Genomic DNA, 17,390 nt, shown 5'->3' with positions numbered 1-17,390 from the left:
TGTTTTTCTTTTTGCTTTTGTTTTCCAGATTAGTGGTTAGTGTATATATTCACTTTTTTTCAATCTTTTGATTTGATTTGATTTTGCTTTGTGGAGACTTTCTCAGTGGCCAAAAATATGATCTGATTTTGTTAATATTCTGTATGTATCTGAAAAGAATATTCTGAAATTGCATCGTGCCATAATCTATCTATGTCAATGAGGTTAAGTTCATTAATCATGTACAAATCATTTATGCCCTTACTGACTGAGGTGAGTCTGCTGGACATACGTAAGATATCCCGGGAAATGGTAGAGTAAGTGAAAGAGGACAGTGGATCAACATCCTGAAAACATCAGCAAGGAATGCCAAGGGTTTCAGGGGTGTGAAGCCACAGGAAAAACACCCTAAATGTCAGAGAAGCCATCTCTTTACTGACTTAATTAGCACTTTACTCTGCTTTCTTCCATTCATTCATTCATGCTTTTCAGTGAGTAGATCTGAAATTGTAAACAGCGCCCCTTGTCTGTCTCCTGCTCTAGACTGCAAAAGCTCTGTGAGGACTGGGCAATGTCTGTCTTGTTCACATTGTATCCGTAGTGCCTAGCACATCAGTTCAGTTCAGTCGCTCAGTCGTGTCCTACTCTTTGCAACCCCATGAATCGCAGCACGCCAGGCCTCCCTGTCCATCACTAGCTCCTGGAGTTCATTCAGACTCACGTCCATTGAGTCAGTGATGGCATCCAGCCATCTCATCCTCTGTCGTCCCCTTCTCCTCCTGCCCCCAATCCCTCCCAGCATCAGAGTCTTTTCCAATGAGTCAGTCTTCGCATGAGGTGGCCAAAGTACTGGAGTTTGAGCTTTAGAATCATTCCTTCCAAAGAACACCCAGGGCTGATCTCCTTCAGAATGGACTGCTTGGATCTCCTTGCAGTCCAAGGGACTCTCAAGAGTCTTCTCCAACACCACAGTTCAAAAGTATCAATTCTTTGGCGCTCAGCTTTCTTCACAGCCCCTCTCACATCCATACATGACCACTGGAAAAACAGCCTTGACTAGACAGACCTTTGTTCGCAGAGTAATGTCTCTGCTTTTCAATATGCTATCTAGGTTGGCCTAGCACATAGAAGACACTAAATAATTCATACTTGTGGCATAAGTGATAGGTGTGTTTTCTTGAAACCTGTACTGGATAATTTGAGAAGAAAACTTAAACTTGTAACCAATTTGAAATTTTAGTACAGCATGTGAATATTTATGAAGAACAATGCAGAATTTGGAGCAACTTAAAACCTAAAATGAGACAATTCAATTTGTCCTTGACATGAGTCACTTTAGGTTCATTTATGCATAGTTAATTTATGCGTGTAATGTGGGTGGTGAATGGGGAAGTAAATGTTTATCACCTTTGTCATTAATGGTATTTCAATGAAAAGGTTTGGAAAGCAGTGATTTAAAGGGCTGCCAGAGGAAGAGGAACAGGCAGGAAAAACCTGAAAGAGAATTTTAACAAGTTGGATGAGCATGAAGGCTCCTGGGTTGTTAACATCAAGGACATTGAGTATCTGGAGGAGACAATGGTCAAGTTTGTCAGTTGACAAAGGGAGATTGCCAGAGAAAAGGCAACAAAAGTACCAGGGTTAGGAACAGGGAGGCCACTATTTGAAACAGAGGATGGAGGAAAACCCAGCTGTCAGTGGATAATGAATTGTGTTGACATAGGCTTAATAGTGCATTTCACCAAGTAAACAGTCTGCTGGTGCCACCTTCGATGGCCCATTCTGATTGATGTTAGGTAGTGGGGAGAAGGAGAGAAAATAACCTAGCTCTACCTGTATGTAGTAAGCCTCTGAGATCCAGGTGCTCCTCTGTCCATGGGATTCTCCAAGCAAGAATACTGGGGTGGGTTCCCTCCTCCAGGGGATGGAACCTGGGTCTCGTGAATTGCAGGGGGGTTCTTTACCAGCTGAGCCACCAGGGAAGCCCTGGAGATCCAGGTATGGGCCTTCAATTCCAGTTTACTCTTCATTGTCTTCTCTGAGGTTTTGTAATGGAGTTCTCCTCCTTCATCAGTGAGTAGGGATTGCCTGAAATGGGCCTGCATACTGGGTGGGGGAAGTGGGGTGGTGGTCGTGTATGTGATTTCTGACTTGGGGTCTTTGGGTATGATTACGATTGGAAGCCTGAGAGAGAGAGGGTAGGATTATGTATCTGGCTTTTCATCGTCTTAGATTCAGTTCAGTAGCTCAATCGTGTCCGACTCTTTGCGACCCCATGAATTGCAGCACGCCAGGCCTCTCTGTCCATCACAAACTCCCAGAGTTCACTCAGACTCACGTCCATCGAGTCAGTGATGCCATCCAGCCATCTCATCCTCTGTCGTCCCCTTCTCCTCCTGCCCCCAATCCCTCCCAGTATCAGTCTTTTCCAGTGAGTTAGCTCTTCACATGAGGTGGCCAAAGTACTGGAGTTTCAGCTTTAGCATCATTCCTTCCAAAGAAATCCCAGGGCTGATATCCTTCAGAATGGACTGGTTGGATCTCCTTGCAATCCAAGGGACTCTCAAGAGTCTTCTCCAACACCACAGTTCAAAAGCATCAATTCTTCAGCGCTCAGCCTTCTTCACAGTCCAACTCTCACATCCATACATGACCACTGGAAAAACCATAGCCTTGACTAGATGGACCTTTTTGGCAAAGTAATGTCTCTGCTTTTGAATATGCTCTCTAGGTTGGTCATAACTTTCCTTCCAAGGAGTAAGCGTCTTTTAATTTCATGGCTGCAGTCACCATCTGCAGTGATTTTGGAGCCCCCCAAAATAAAGTCTGACACTGTTTCCACTGTTTCCCCATCTATTTCCCATGAAGTGATGGGACCGGATGCCATGATCTTCGTTTTCTGAGTATTGAGCTTTAAGCCAACGTTTTCACTCTCTTTCACTTTCATCAAGAGGCTTTTTAGTTCCTCTTCACTTTCTGCCATAAGGGTGGTGTCATCTGCATATCTGAGGTTATTGATATTTCTCCCGGCAATCTTGATTCCAGCTTGTGCTTCTTCCAGCCCAGCGTTTCTCATGATGTACTCTGCATATAAGTTAAATAAGCAGGGTGACAATATACCACTTTGACGTACTCCTTTTCCTATTTGGAACCAGTCTGTTCCATGTCCAGTTCTAACTGTTGCTTCCTGACCCGTATACAGATTTCTCAAGAGGCAAGTCAGGTGGTCTGGTATTCCCATCTCTTTCAGAATTGTCCAGTTTACTGTGATCCACACTGTCAAAGTCTTAGATTACTTGGTTGTTTTTTTGTTCTTCCTAAACATTCAGTGGCGTTTCGGCTGCGATACAGAATCTGAGAAAGGAATCTTTCTCAAGGTGGCTTTCGGCCTGGCATGTGTGCGTTTGGGGGAAGGGGGGTGGTTACTGATGCGCCACCGTCCCTAACCAGGGATGTGGCTGATTGCTGCAGCAGTCAGTGAGAGAACCCCAAAGAGATAGGGAAAGTCAAGGGACCAACTTGGAGGAACTGGAGAGTCGCTGTACCTCGAGAAGGGTCTTACAGAGTTTGGGTGAGACTGGCTGTTTCCTTCCTTTATAGCATCTAGAGGCTTCTGTTGGGAGCCCCGGGGCTTGCTGCAGGCTCAGTGTTCGGGCGCGCTGGGTAGGCGCAGAGGCCGCGGCTGCAGCTCCCACCCCAGAGCCCAGGTCTGCAGGGAAGACAGTGGAGTCCTTCTTCCGTCCTAACGTCCGAGTCGGCTCTCGTGGGCCTTTAAAAAACAATAACAACAAGGCAGCAGCGCGGGCTGAACTCCCCTGCGCGAGCTCCTCTCCTTCGCTGTCCCGGCCGGCTCCTTCCCACCGCCAGCCGAAGACTTCCAGCCTGATGCACCTCAGCCTCCCCGCGGGCGGGGTGGACCCGCAGACGGCTAAGTGGCGGCGCGCCCCCGAGGGGCGGGACGCGCCGGCCCCCAGACTTCCGCGCGCTGCGCTCGTGCCGCGGGCGTGGGGCGGATCCGCGCCGCCCGCCGGCCCTCTCGACCCCCGCCCACCGGAAGTCGCGGAGCGCTAGGCGGGCGAGGAAGACGTCGCCGCGGGGCTCGGAGCAGCGCGCCTACCCGGCAAGTAGCCGGCGTCCGCTCGGGTGGGCCGGGTTCCGGGAGGTCTGGGGCCGGGCGGGCGGCCACCTCGGGGAGCCGGGGGTCGGGGAGCCGGCCGTCCTTTCGGCTGAGTCGCCTTCCTCTGAGGGGAGGGTCCCTCTCGCAACTCTACCTTTCTTGAAGCTTCATTTTGACTATAAAACCTATTTTTTTTTTTTTTTTTTTTAAATCTCAGAACCCTAAGCAAAGAGCCCAGCGTCTCAGAAGGCTTTAAAAGTGCTCCTGGTGGGAGCCTCCGCCAGGCACGCTTGAGTCTGTGCTCAAAGTTTTGGTTTTGGTTTGCTTATCTGGGACCTTGTCCAAAAGCTAATTTGGATGAAAAGACTTAGGGCTGGCAGCGGCGAGCTCGTTTTCAGTATTGTTTGTTAGGACCTATCCAGTTTTTCATGGCAGTGAAATTTAAAAATCCTTTAAAATGTGGCCCATTTTAACATCGTAAGTAATGTGTTGGTTACAGATGGAGTTAAGCAACTCACTGAAATAAAAAAGTAGATGAGCAGATACAGACTTACCTCCTCCTCCTGAAGCAAAGTGACTATTCCTCAAATGTCCAGCTGTGTGTTGGATGTTTTGCACTTCATCTATAGAGTCATTTGCTCCCTGTGATATTTTTAAAATTTATTCATTTAACAAATGCCTCCTGATAAATCAGTTATCTGTGCGAGTTTTCACCTCCTATGAATCAGTTATCTGCTCCCTCCTCCTCGATATTTTTTCCTGCATGTGGCGCTCAGCTCACCGCCACTTTCTGAATGTCCTTCCGCCTCCCTGGCCACTCTTGCTATGTTTCCAGGCTTCTCTTCTTCTCAGCTACCACACGTTAGACTGCTACGGTGTTTGGTTCTGGGCCAGATTCCCTTTTGAACCATGCTTTCTCCCAAGGCAATTTCTTTCCCAAGGCGTATTTCATGACTGTAAATACCATCTATAAGACTTACAGATTTTTCTTTGTAGCTTCACTTCTCTCCTGAGCTCTAGATTCACATCTAGCATCTAGCTTAACATCTCCACTTGGAAGTCTGATGGGCATTTAAATTTAGTGTGTTCCAGAAGAATTACTGACAGGCACCCACTCAGTCCTCTCTTCCGTTCTCCTCTCATTTACCTTCCTAATCACAGGAAATGTTACTGCCATCCAGTGAGGCTGCAAGTCTAGGGATTGTCATTTGACTCCTTTTTTCAGCTCAGACCCCACATCCAAGCATCCAGCAAACTGTTGACTCTGCCTTGAAAAGAGAGCTCAAATCCGATCGTACGTTACGCCCTCTCGAACGCAAACCACAGTCCTGCTGTACTCGGAAGACTGTGACGACTGATCACGCCTTCCGGCCTCTAGCCTTGCTCTTGTCTTCAGCGTTTCTCCAAACAGCAGCTAGTTTTAGAAATATCTAGTCAGAGCTTTCCCCTCTCTTCAGAACCTTCTGGTGGCTTCTCATCAGAATCATAAAAACAAAACTCTGACTGTGGCTACAGACCCTGTGTCATCACACCCCTGACTGCTTTCATGGGGATCTCTCCAGCTTCCCTACCCTGCTCACTTGGCTGGAGTGGCTCTGATTTTGCTTCCATTCTCCTTGCCTGCAGGGGTCTCTGCTAGCCTGTCGCAGGCTGTACACCTTTACTTTACCCATTCCCCTGTTCCGGCTTTCTCAAGGATTACTGCCTTAGTCCTGGTAACATCTTCTCGACCCTGACTGTCTGGGTCAGTGGCTGTTAGATACTGAACAGTACTCTCTAATATCCCATGAAGCTGATGGCACTTTTAAATCATTGGTTGCTAAAGCTCGCTAATATTAAAAGAGCACAAGCATTTTTCTCCCAAGTCTCATTTTGATAAAATGTACAGTTTGCGTTTTTGTAAAATGTTTCTGTTTTGGAGAAGATTTGCACTTTAAGGCCAGTTCTCCTTTTGAAATATAGAAAATGAAAGGAAAATCCTCCATTTACTGGAAAGAATATGCAAGTTTTTTTCTTTTCCAATTTCTTCTCTTCAGTGGGAAGCAGTAATCTCTGACTTGGAGCCTTGTTGAATGGTTCCAGAAGCAGGTCATCATAACAGGAAGAAGATAAATGAAGGTGCTTGTTCAGAGGTTATTATATGCATTTTTAAGTTGTGTAGTGACTAAGCCAGTACCACAGAATATCAAGCTTGCATAACAAAATTCAGTTCTCTTTTTAAAATATGTGGGAATGGAAATAAAAAGCAATATTTTCATCTTCTCAAAAAGCTGTTGGGGAATAAAAGATCATTTAATTTATAATATTTATTTTCTATTTTAATCCCAAGCAGCTAGTTCTGTGATATTATCAGTAGTGTATATCCTACCTTCCTCTCTTTTAAAAGAATAGAAAAAACTTTCTCATGTCAGAATTGGGATTTCAGATGTTTGAATAAATATTTACGGTAGAAGATTAAATAAAAATTCAAAGTAAAGGGATTTGGAACATGGAATGAGTAGGAGGGATAAAGGGAAGCCTTGAGGGAAGTTGGGATCAGAACTCCTGCCCTAGGCTTCTCTGTTGATCAGACAGCACTCATTAGCATGGAGCATCTTAGCAGCTGAGAAAAGAGGCAGGCTCTGCAGGGGAAGATCAGCTTGTGCTTTTTTGTTTTTCTACCTGACAGAAGCAGTTTTTTTTTAATTGTTTCATTTATTTATTTTTGGCTGTGTGGGATCTTCGTGGCTGCCTGGGCTTTCTCTAGTTGCGGTGAGCCGGGGCTGCTCTCTGGTTGTGGCCTCTGGGCTTCTCCTGGTGTTTCTCTTGCTGCAGAACACAGGCTCTAGAGCACGAAGGCTTCAGTAGTTTCAGCTCCTGGGCTCTAGAGCACAGGCTTAATAGTTGTGGCATACGGGCTTAGTTTTTCCAAGGAGTGCGGCATCCTGGTCTTCCCCTGACCAGGGATTGAACCCATGCCTCCTGCATTGGCAGGTGGATTCTTTATACCACTGAGTCACCAGGAAACCCTTGATAGAAGCAGTTTTTTAAAGTAATTTAACATTTACTTGCTCAAGGATCTGTTTTAGGTACTGTGGAAATGAATGCTCTGTCCTCTGCTGTGTGTGTTGTTCAGTGGAATATTGGAGGACCACTATTCGGTTTAGAGTTAGAAAACCCCAACTATTAGAAATTTGTATATAGGTTTAAAAAAAAAGGGGGAGGTCAAGCAGAGTTAAACCTGGATGTGGGTTAAACCCATCCAAAATGTGCACGTGTGGCACCTAAGGAGTATACTCTCTGGGGCACCAGGTTAACATGACCTCTGTTTAGAAATACAAAACCTAGAGAACAACGTATTTCCTAAAAAAAAAAAAAAATTTTTTTCCCAGATTACATCCATACATCTACCATACACAGATAAACAATGTTACCTTTTTGATGTACTTCTTTCCGACCTGTATTCTCTGTAGTTTGTTTTTACAAAGCTAAGATCATAGTACAGGATCATTAAAATTTCTTGTATGTTATTAAAGTTTTCTCATGTCGTTAAAATAATTCATAACATTTGTAAACATTGTAATGATTTCACAGAGTTCGTCATGTGAATAGTATGGCATAGTTTATGTTGCCATTCCCTACTATTTGAAATTTTTGATTATTTACCTCCAGTAGAATGTTGGCTAGCCTACAATACTGTATTCAAGTTCTCTAATAAGAAATATATTGTCATATAACTCATACTTCAAAATTTCAATAAAATAGTTCCCTAGATCCTGTGATAGGAGAAAGCTGAGCAAGTTTGAGAAATAAAACAATAAAACCCACGTGTAGGGAACTGGGGGAGCAGAGGAGAAAGAAGCATGAGATGAGCTTGGGGTTGAAGGAGTCAGATCATGAAGGGCATCCTTTGCCATATTAAGAAATTCTGATTCTAAGAGCAGTGGGAAGCCATTGGAGGGTTGTTCGGTTCAGTTGCTCAGTCGTGTCAGACTCTTTGGGACCCCATAGACTAGCACGCCAGGCTTCCCTGTCCATCACCAACTCCTGGAGCTTGATCAAACTCATGTCCATCGAGTCGGTGATGCCATCCAACCATCTCATCCTCTTTTATCCCCTTCTCCTCCTGTCTTTCCCAGTTTCAGGGTCTTTTTCCAATGAGTCAGTTCTTTGCATCAGGTGGCCAAAGTATTGGAGTTTCAGCTTCAGCATCAGTTCTTCCAGTGAACACCCAGGACTGATATCCTTTAGGATGGACTGGTTGGACCTCCTTGCAGTCCAAGGGACTCTCAAGAGTCTTCTCCAACACCACAGTTCAAAAGCATCATTTCTTCAGCACTCAGTTTTCTTTATAGTCCAACTCTCACATCCATACATGACTACTGGAAAAACCATAGCTTAAAATTGTGTGGCTGCTGAGTGGAGAATGAATTAGACTGACCAAGAGTGGCCATAGAAGACCAGTTAGGAAGGAGCAGTGTAGTGGACTAGGGGAAAGATATTGATGTAGAATGAAAATACAATAAAGGAGGAAGTGGAACATTTTGAGATGTCTTTTGCAGGTTGACTTGGTGACAGCTTAGAAGTGAAAATGTAGGAGTGGAAGGGACAATATCAGTGATTCCTGAGGTGTCTGGCTGAGGTGACTGGGCAGATCGATGGTGCCATTTTCCATGGTGGAGAAGTCTGGGGAAATAAGGTGGAAGTTACCTTCCAGACCAGCAAGGAAGGCAAGTTAAAAGTACAGTGCAGTGCGTATTATAAGAGATATGAGCAGGGTATTATTGGCAGGTGGAGGAGACATGCTTTACTCAATCTGGAGATAAAATTTGTTGTACAGTCGCTCAGTCATGTCCAACTCTTTGCGACCCCATAGACTGCAGCATGTCTGTATTCTGATTGGGTCAATAATTTGTATAATAAGGATGTTAAAGAGTTGTGTTTGGGTGTCCCTCAACCTGAAAAACTGTTAATCTTATATGTGGAATTTTATGATTCATTCGTTCATTCAAAAGATATTGTTGAATGCTGACTGTTACAAGGCTCTGGAGATACAGGGACAAGAAAGATTTGGTGTTACCCCAGTAGAGTTTACAGGCTAATGGGAAAGATGAGAACCTAAGCAGATACTCACACCATAGTAATTAACTGTCATGAGTGCTGTGCAGGGAAGACGCAGGGTGCCAGACCCCTGAAGATGCCTAACCTTTCTAATGCCAGAGCTGGAACCTAAAGTGGAAAATATAGGCCCTGGTTTACTTTGACTCTAGTAAGTATCAATGGGTAATAGTTGATACAATTAATCCTTTCATTTAGACTGGGCCTTCTCCATCATTATGGATTCTATGGAACTCCCCCAAAGAATAAATCAATGACAACTCACCTTTCATGCAAAGATGGGCACCATAAAGGACAGAAATGGTATGGACCTAAGAAGTAGAAGATATTAAGAAGAGCTGGCAAGAATACACAGAAGAACTGTACAAAAAGGATCTTCATGATCCAGATAATGAAGATGGTGTGATCACCAACCTAGAGCCAAACATCCTGGCATGCAAAGTCAAGTGGAGGAAGCATCACTGTGAACAAAGTTAGTGGAGGTGATGGAATTCCAGTTGAGATATTTCAAATCCTCAAAGGTGATGCTGTGAAAGTGCTGCACTCAATATGCCAGCAAATTTGGAAAACTCAGCAGTGGCCACAGGACTGGAAAAGGTCAGTTTTCATTCCAATCCCAAAGAAAGTCAGTGCCAAAGAATGCTCTAACTACTACACAATTGCACTCATCTCACATTCTCGTAAAGTAATGCTCAAAATTCTCCAAGCCAGGCTTCAAGAGTATGTGAACCGTAAACTTCCAGATGTTCAAACTGGATTTAAAAAAGGCAGAGGAACCAGAAATCAAATTGCCAACATCTGCTGAATCATCGAAAAAGCAAGAGAATTCCAGAAAAACATCTACCTCTGCTTTATTGACTATGCCAAAGCCTTTGATTGTGTGGACCACAACAAACTCTGGGAAATTCTTAAAGAGATGGGAATACCAGACCACCTGACCTGCCTCTTAAGAAATCTGTATACAGGTCAGGAAGCAACAGTTAGAACTGGACATGGAACAACAGACTGGTTCCAGATAGGGAAAGGAGTACGTCAAGGCTGTATATTTTCACCCTGCTTGTTTAACTTGTATACAGAGTACATCATGAGAAACGCTAGGCTGGAAGAAGCACAAGCTGGAATCAAGACTTCTGGGAGAAATATCAATAACCTCAAATATGCAGATACACCGCCCTTATGGCAGAAAGTGAAGAACTAAAGAGCCTCTTGATGAAAGTAAAAGAGGAGAGTGAAAAAGTTGGCTTAAAACTCAATATTCAGAAAACTACGATCATGGCATCTGGTCCCATCACTGTGGCATAATAGATGGAGAAACAGTGAAAACAGTGACAGACTTTATTTTCTTGGGCCCCAGAATCACTGCAGATGGTGACTGAAGCCATGAAATTAAAAGACACACACTCCTGGGAAGAAAAATTATGACCAACCTAGACAGCATGTTAAAAAGCAGAGACATTACTTTGCCCACAAAGGTCCATCTAGTCAAAGCTATGGTTTTTCCAGTAGTCATGTATGGGTGTGAGAGTTGGAATATAAGGAAAGCTGAGCACCGAAGAATTGGTGCTTTTGAATTGTGGTGTTGGAGAAGACTCTTGAGAGTCCCTTGGACTGCAAGGAGATCCAACCAGTCCATCCTAAAGGAAATCAGTCCTGAATATTTATTGGAAGGACTGATGCTGAAGCTGAAACTCCAATACTTTGGCCACCTGATGTGAAGAGCTGACTCATTGGAAAAGACCCTGATGCTAGGAAAGATTGAAGGCAGGAGGAGAAGGGCATGACAGAAGATGAGATGGTTGGATGGCATCAGCAACTCAATGGACATGAGTTTGAGTAAGCTTTGGGAGTTGGTGATGGATGGGGAAGTCTAGCGTGCTGCAGTTCATGGGGTCACAAAGAGTCGGACACGACTGATAACTGAACTAAACTGACCTTCAGTAAATGTTATAAATGTAAGATCAGGTGGATTCAAATTCTACCCATTCTATTCCTGAACATATTGATCACCATAGTGGGGATTTTAAAATATTTTCAGGGTGTGGGTCTGACGTAAAAGTCTGCATGTTCCTCATCTTAACCAGCACAGGTCTGTTCTGTCATGTCCTGGCAATAAATATCCTGGGCCATCTGGGCCATCCGGCTCCCACTAGAATTGCTCACCTCTGCCTCTTTAGCGTGAAATTTGCCATAGACAATACAGGAATGAATGGTGTGGCTGTCTTCCAGTGAAACATACAAAAACAGATGGCAGTGCTGTGTTTTGCTGCTGACTTGCTGTAGTTCCCTGGCCTGGATTTGGATGCTGTATCAATTACAGTTTAGTTGCAGAAAACAGAATCTACTCAAGCTAGTTTAAGCAGAAAGGTATATAGTGGCGGATATTACAAAATGTACACTATCATTGGGCGAGGCGAAGAGCTAGGCTCCAGGTTGAGTTTCTGGAAACACCTCGGAACATCACCTGCAGAACTGGTCTAGTGGAGCAGGGACTTTTGCCAAAACCGTGAACCCTCCTGCAGCTCAGCATGCTGCCAGCTCCTGAATCACAGCAGCTCTGCAAAACATTGCTTCATGCTCTGCCTCCCTTCATATTTAACTCAGACATGTTGGCAGAACATAAGTTACACCCAGTACCCTAGCTTTAAGGAAGTCTGGGAAATACAGCTTTTAGTACTTGTAGTACGGGAAGGTTCACTAAAAGGAAGTTGGCATAAATTTGGTTGAGCCTGTCTGCTGTACCTGCTACAGAATGCCCGTTTGGCTACTTAACATCCATACCTTGCCTTCTTTCCATTCTTAAACCTCCAGACCAGGACCGCAGGAGCAGGGCGCTCTCTTCCGATACAATGCAGCCATGCCTCCTAAAAACCAACTGTGCTCACTTTCTCCCAAGATGCCAAATCCCAGAGTCCCACAGGCCACCACACCATCTGCAGTGTTCATCACAGACATTACCCTGAGACCTAACGCCCTGAAGAATTTGGTGGCTGTCCTCCTCCTCACAGGGCAAAGGGGAGTAGGAGAGAGACAGGGCTGCCCAGTGACCAAGAGGAAAACAGCTCAGCCCTGAGAAGTCCCCACACACTTCTTCATCCTCTTTCTCTCTACCAGCCAGTTCCCTCTATTTCCAGGCATTCCGAGTTTCCCTCCTCTTAATGACATCGTCTTCATTTGTAGCTGTTGACTTCTCCTGTCCTTCTTAGCTAAGCTTTCCTCTCTCCTGCACATTTTTGCCTTCGCTGTCACTTGGTTGAGGGCTCTGCTTTCTCACCTAGGTTATTGCAGCAGCCTCTCATCTGATTACTCTTCCTGTCCACAGCCTCACGGCCCTCAGGCTTCATCTCCTTACTCCAACTATCTTAACCTGTCTAAAACAAGTCAGATCATCTCACTCCCCTACTTAACACCTGCCAGCAGCTCTCTGTCTGCCCACAGGATCAAGTTCAAAGTCCTGAGCCGAATATTCTAGGTTCCTTACTCTCTCCAATCCTGCTGTCTGTCTGCCCTGATGTCTAACACTATCCTGTCCCCCTCCCATCCCTGCATATGGACTTGAGGCTTCTAAACACCAGGTGCAAAGCCATCCTAACACGCTGTGCCCTCTGGTGCCTCAAGTGTCTTTGCAAATGCTGCTCCCACTGCCTGAAACCGTCCCTTCTCGGCCTTCCTGATGCGAGTGCTCCCTGCTGCAGTGTCCATCCTGAGTGCTCCGGAACACCTGTTACCTGACGGGAGCACCGGTGCAGTGAGTCCTGTCTCCGTATCCTGGCTCCACTTCCCTAAAACACAGCAGGGCTTGGTGCAGAGTAGGTTTTCAGCTGCTGCTGCTGCTAAGTCGCTTCAGTCGTGTCTGACTCTGTGCGACGCCATAGATGGAAGCTCCCCCGTCCCTGGGATTCTCCAGGCAAGAACACTGGAATGGGTTGCCATTTCCTTCTCAGCAACATTTACATTTATTAATAATGATAAAGCCTGTTAATTAAGCAAAGAAACTAATTTTGTACGTATTTGCCACAAGATGGTGCTATTCAGATAGGAAAAACAACTGAAAGTTTCTCCAGGGCTGAAGGAGCCAAGTATACTAGATGCCTAAATGTTCATTAAATGTATTAAATTTCAGAGGCAGTGATTTAAACACATAAGCATTTTCAGTGGTAAACACAAGGACAGGTTGAAAATTGTGGATGAATATGTATTTTATTATCAAATTATTACTGGTCATTGTTTCACTTCCTGTTGTTTGGGAGTCTCTCTTCCAAAGTTGTCAAAATGTTTTTAAAATAGCAAACAGTAACTCTTAATTCTGAGGGCAACAAACTTTTATGGAGGGTTACAGTTGGGTTTTTCAGCAAAACAGGACCAGTAGGTTTCATAGGGGGAGAGGCAGGAAGGGTGGGAGGTTCACTGTAAGAAACTGGCTCTTGTGACTGGCAGGGCTGGACACTCAGATCGGAGTTGACTTTGCAGTTTTGCATATGAAGGCTGGGAGTTCAGGTGGAATTTCTCTGTTGCCTTCCCAAGGCAGAATTCCTTGGGGAAACCTCAGTATTGCTCTTAAGGCCTTCATTTTTTGGCTAAGTCTCACCCACACTGTGGAGAGTAATCTGCTTTACTCAGAGTCTACTGCGTTATTCATTTACATTTTAAATTTAAGATACAGTTGATTTACAACCTTATATTAGATTCAGCCAGACAGCACAGTGACTCAATGTTTTTACAGTTAAAGTTTACTGCTTTAAATGTCAGTCTCATCTAAAAATACCTGTAGGATGACATCTGGACTGACGTTTGACCAAACAACTAGGCACTGTAGCCTTGCCCAGCTGACACATACAATTAACTGTCGCAAAGGTCTAGGTGAGGAAAGTAAACTTTGTGTGAACAAGAAATTCACACTGATGTTTCAGTTTTGAGTTATGGCCAGGGCAGAGAGGGCTGGCTGTAACCACCCCAAGGAACCTCCTGGGAAGTTTCTGCAGGAAGAGAGGCTGTGGTTGGGATAGGACCCCCTGGGTGCTGCCCTGACCCTCCTGCAACCACAGAAGGCTTCTGCTGGGGGCACCTGGGGACTAGTCAACACGCCAGTTCAGTCCCTGGGTCCAAAAGATCCCCTGGAGGACGGAATGGCAATCCACTCCAGTATTCTTGCCTGGAGAATCCCATGGACACAGGAGCCTGGCGGGCGCAAAGAGTCAGACACAACTAAAGTGATTTAGCACGCACAAGCATAAAGAAGAAGAATAACCTTGGGGACACCGTAGTCTCACCCCAACAGGTTCCATCCTCTATCATTTAAGTTTTGTTTATGCTACAGACTGAGGTTTGGGGCAGTCCTAAGGAAGGAGTTTTGCTTCCTCTTTTCCTGAGAATAATGAAATAGTCAGAGGGAAGTTCTGGCATCCTCTGCCGCAGCCACTCACCCCTCTGGATGCACACGGCTTAGTTCTGCATTCTGCTACTAAAGTAAAACTGTAAAGTGTTCTTCAGCTTCTTTGTTATGTATTTAATAACAAAATTAACAGCTAAATGTATGGAGCACTCTTCTAAGCCATTTGATCTTGCTGAAAACCTTAAAGGTAGGATTATAATTATCACCATTTAATGCACAATGAGATCAAAGCACAGAGATACACGTACGGTAACTTGTACAAAGTCTTGCAATTGTTTTTTTATAGTAGGGCTGGGATTTATGTTCATGCAGTCTGATTCCAGAGCACGTAATCTTCATGAGAATGGAAATTTGTATTTGACTGTTGCCTACTATGATTCTTCTCTGTGTTCTTTCTTACTTCCTGTAATATTTTTGCACACTTGCCAAGTATGCATAGATGCCATTCAGTTCTTTTCGTCTTACTCCTGTTAAATGTGGGGGGTTCCATTGGCACCTGCTTTTGCCTGAGTCTCCTGATCCTCACCCTGTTGCTCTTCCCTACAGAACTTCAGTATAAGGGCTCCATTCTGTTACGTTGTATCTTTCCACGTTTCTGTTGCCCTGGTGATTAGCTCCATTGGGCTGTGGTCAATAGTAATTGGTCGTTTTGGTCTTAGATCTTTACTGGGGCATGGGATGGAGGTGGGTGTGTCACTCTGTCAAGTTAAAAGCAAAACAAAACAAAAAAATGTTCAGTCTTACAGAGAGCTGCTGCTGCTAAGTCACTTAAGTCGTGTCTGACTCTGTGCGACCCCATAGACGGCAGCCCACCAGGCTCCCAGTCCCTGGGATTCTCCAGGCAAAAACACTGGAGTGGGTTGCCATTTCCTTCTCCAGTGCATGAAAGTGAAAAGTGAAAGTGAAATCACTCAGTTGTGTCCAACTCTTAGCAACCCCATGGACTGCAGCCCACCAGGCTCCTCCGTCCATGGGATTTTCCAGGGAAGAGTACTGGAGTGGGGTGCCATTGCCTTTTCCATTTACAGAGAGCAGTTTGGCCAAATCTGTCACTGTGACAAACACATTTGTCCTTTGATATAGACATCCCATTTGGGCTCATTATTCTCCAGATGACCTTGCATGTGAATGAAGTGGCACTTGTACAAAGTTATTCATTGCAGCATTTTCATAATAGTTATAGACTGGAAACAAATCACATAGTCAAGGACAGGGGACAGTTAGGGTACATTCACATGTTGGGAGATTATGTGGAGTTTCTCTGTATGCTGATATAGAAGGCTCTGAAGTTATTAAGGGAAAAAGCAGTCGCCTGTCTATCTATTACTCTGGCAGTGTCTATGTATATATGCAACGATCCTTTCTTAAATAAGGAAAGAAATATATAGATATATGTATAATGGGGGTAACAGGATGAATGGGGAAGATAAGGATGGTAGTGAGACTTTTCAATACAAATATTTTCAAAACGTGCCTTTCCAAAGAAGTAAATTAAAGATGTATAAACACACAAAAATGTGTACACACACATTTTTATTCCTGTAAGCAATCCTGTGTGCCTTTCCCCAGCGGCACCTTCACTGTCCTCCCACTGAATTGAGGGGAAGGAGCAGAAACCTGAATGTCTGAACCCTGGTGCTGGCTGGCTGTGATGGGGGAGGAAGACGCTGACAAGGCTTTGCAGGATTCTCTCCGCCAGCCTTCTTTCCTTCCCTGTTCTTTCCACATTCCCTGCCTGCCTTCTGTTCTTTTTGTTGATGGAGTTAATTAGCTCAGGGTGAGCACGGTCAGGCTCTGCCCCCCACCTTGCAGCCTGGAGAACCCCTGTGATGAATCTGGACCACTTCTCCATCTCTGGATCACGTGGCGATGGGAAAGACAGATCTCCAGCACAGAAAAACTTCCTGCCTCTTTGCCTCTTGGCTGCCTCCTTACTTTAAGTGAAGTCGCTCAGCTGTGTCCGACTCTTTGCAGCCCCATTGACTGTAGCCTACCAGGCTCCTCTGTCCATGGAATTTTCCAGGCAAGAGTACTGGAGTGGGTTGCCATTTCCTTCTCCCTCCCCAAATTAGAAGAAGTTTTCAGACATTGTCACTGACTTGCTTCTTGCTGGTCTGCTTCAGGTGAAGGTGGGCAGCAGTGCTTGGAAGGTGGAACAGCACATCATAGATTTCTGGAGTGTTTTGCTCTTTTCTGCCAACCAGCATTTAAGAAAAATGAGACATGAAATTGTAATTCTTATCCATAGTGTAATTTTTTCCTTTTGTTTTTTGCGTGTGTGCTAAGTCACTTTAGTCATGTCCGTCTCTGTGATCCCATGGAGGAGCCCACGAGGCTCCTCTGTCCATGGGATTTTTTATGCAAGAATACTGGAGTGGGTTGCCATTCCCTTCTCCAGAGGATCTTCCCGTCCCAGGGATTGAACTCATGTCTCTCATGTCTCCAGCATTGGCAGGCAAGTTCTTTACCATTAGCACCACCTGTTTATTTTTTATTTCAAAAATTTCACAATCTAACTTGACACACCATTTTCCCTAGAGGTTTTTGACACTTCTTAGGAAAATCTGCCATCTTATTTCACATGCCCTCATCTGCAGCAACTAGTGTATAAGATAATGAAGTTAAGTTGGTTTAAAAACCTATCTTAATGAGTAAGTGAAGATTATTTTAACTGACACTTTAATAGATTGAATAGTTTAACTTATTTTTAATGCAGGGGAAGCTTCTTTCTGCAATTTTGCATAGTAAAATTTTCTCATGATACAATAACAAAGTCAGCAATAAATCCTAACCAAAGAAGAGAGTCTG

General features: G+C 44.6%; 1 protein-coding gene across 3 annotated transcripts in view; it reads left to right on the top strand.

Moving 5' to 3' along the window:
- The window catches only part of TICAM2 (TIR domain containing adaptor molecule 2), a 44,260-nt gene that overhangs the window by 22,799 nt on the left and 4,071 nt on the right, over positions 1-17,390 (top strand). The window contains exon 1 of one of the 3 annotated variants that reach the window (XM_070796832.1): positions 3,971-4,099. The exons of 1 other annotated variant lie outside the window; for it this stretch is intronic. The gene's annotated coding sequence lies outside the window, so the exon portion shown is untranslated. Of the gene's footprint in view, positions 1-3,970; positions 4,123-17,390 lie in introns of those variants that run through there. One more of the 3 variants, XM_070796831.1, reaches the window with a different exon arrangement.

The sequence above is a fragment of the Bos indicus genome, chromosome 10, assembly GCF_029378745.1.
Source record: "Bos indicus isolate NIAB-ARS_2022 breed Sahiwal x Tharparkar chromosome 10, NIAB-ARS_B.indTharparkar_mat_pri_1.0, whole genome shotgun sequence".
Lineage (NCBI taxonomy): Eukaryota > Metazoa > Chordata > Mammalia > Artiodactyla > Bovidae > Bos > Bos indicus.
The sequence above is the reverse complement of the archived record's forward strand: the minus strand, read 5'-3'. Positions and strand labels throughout refer to the sequence as shown.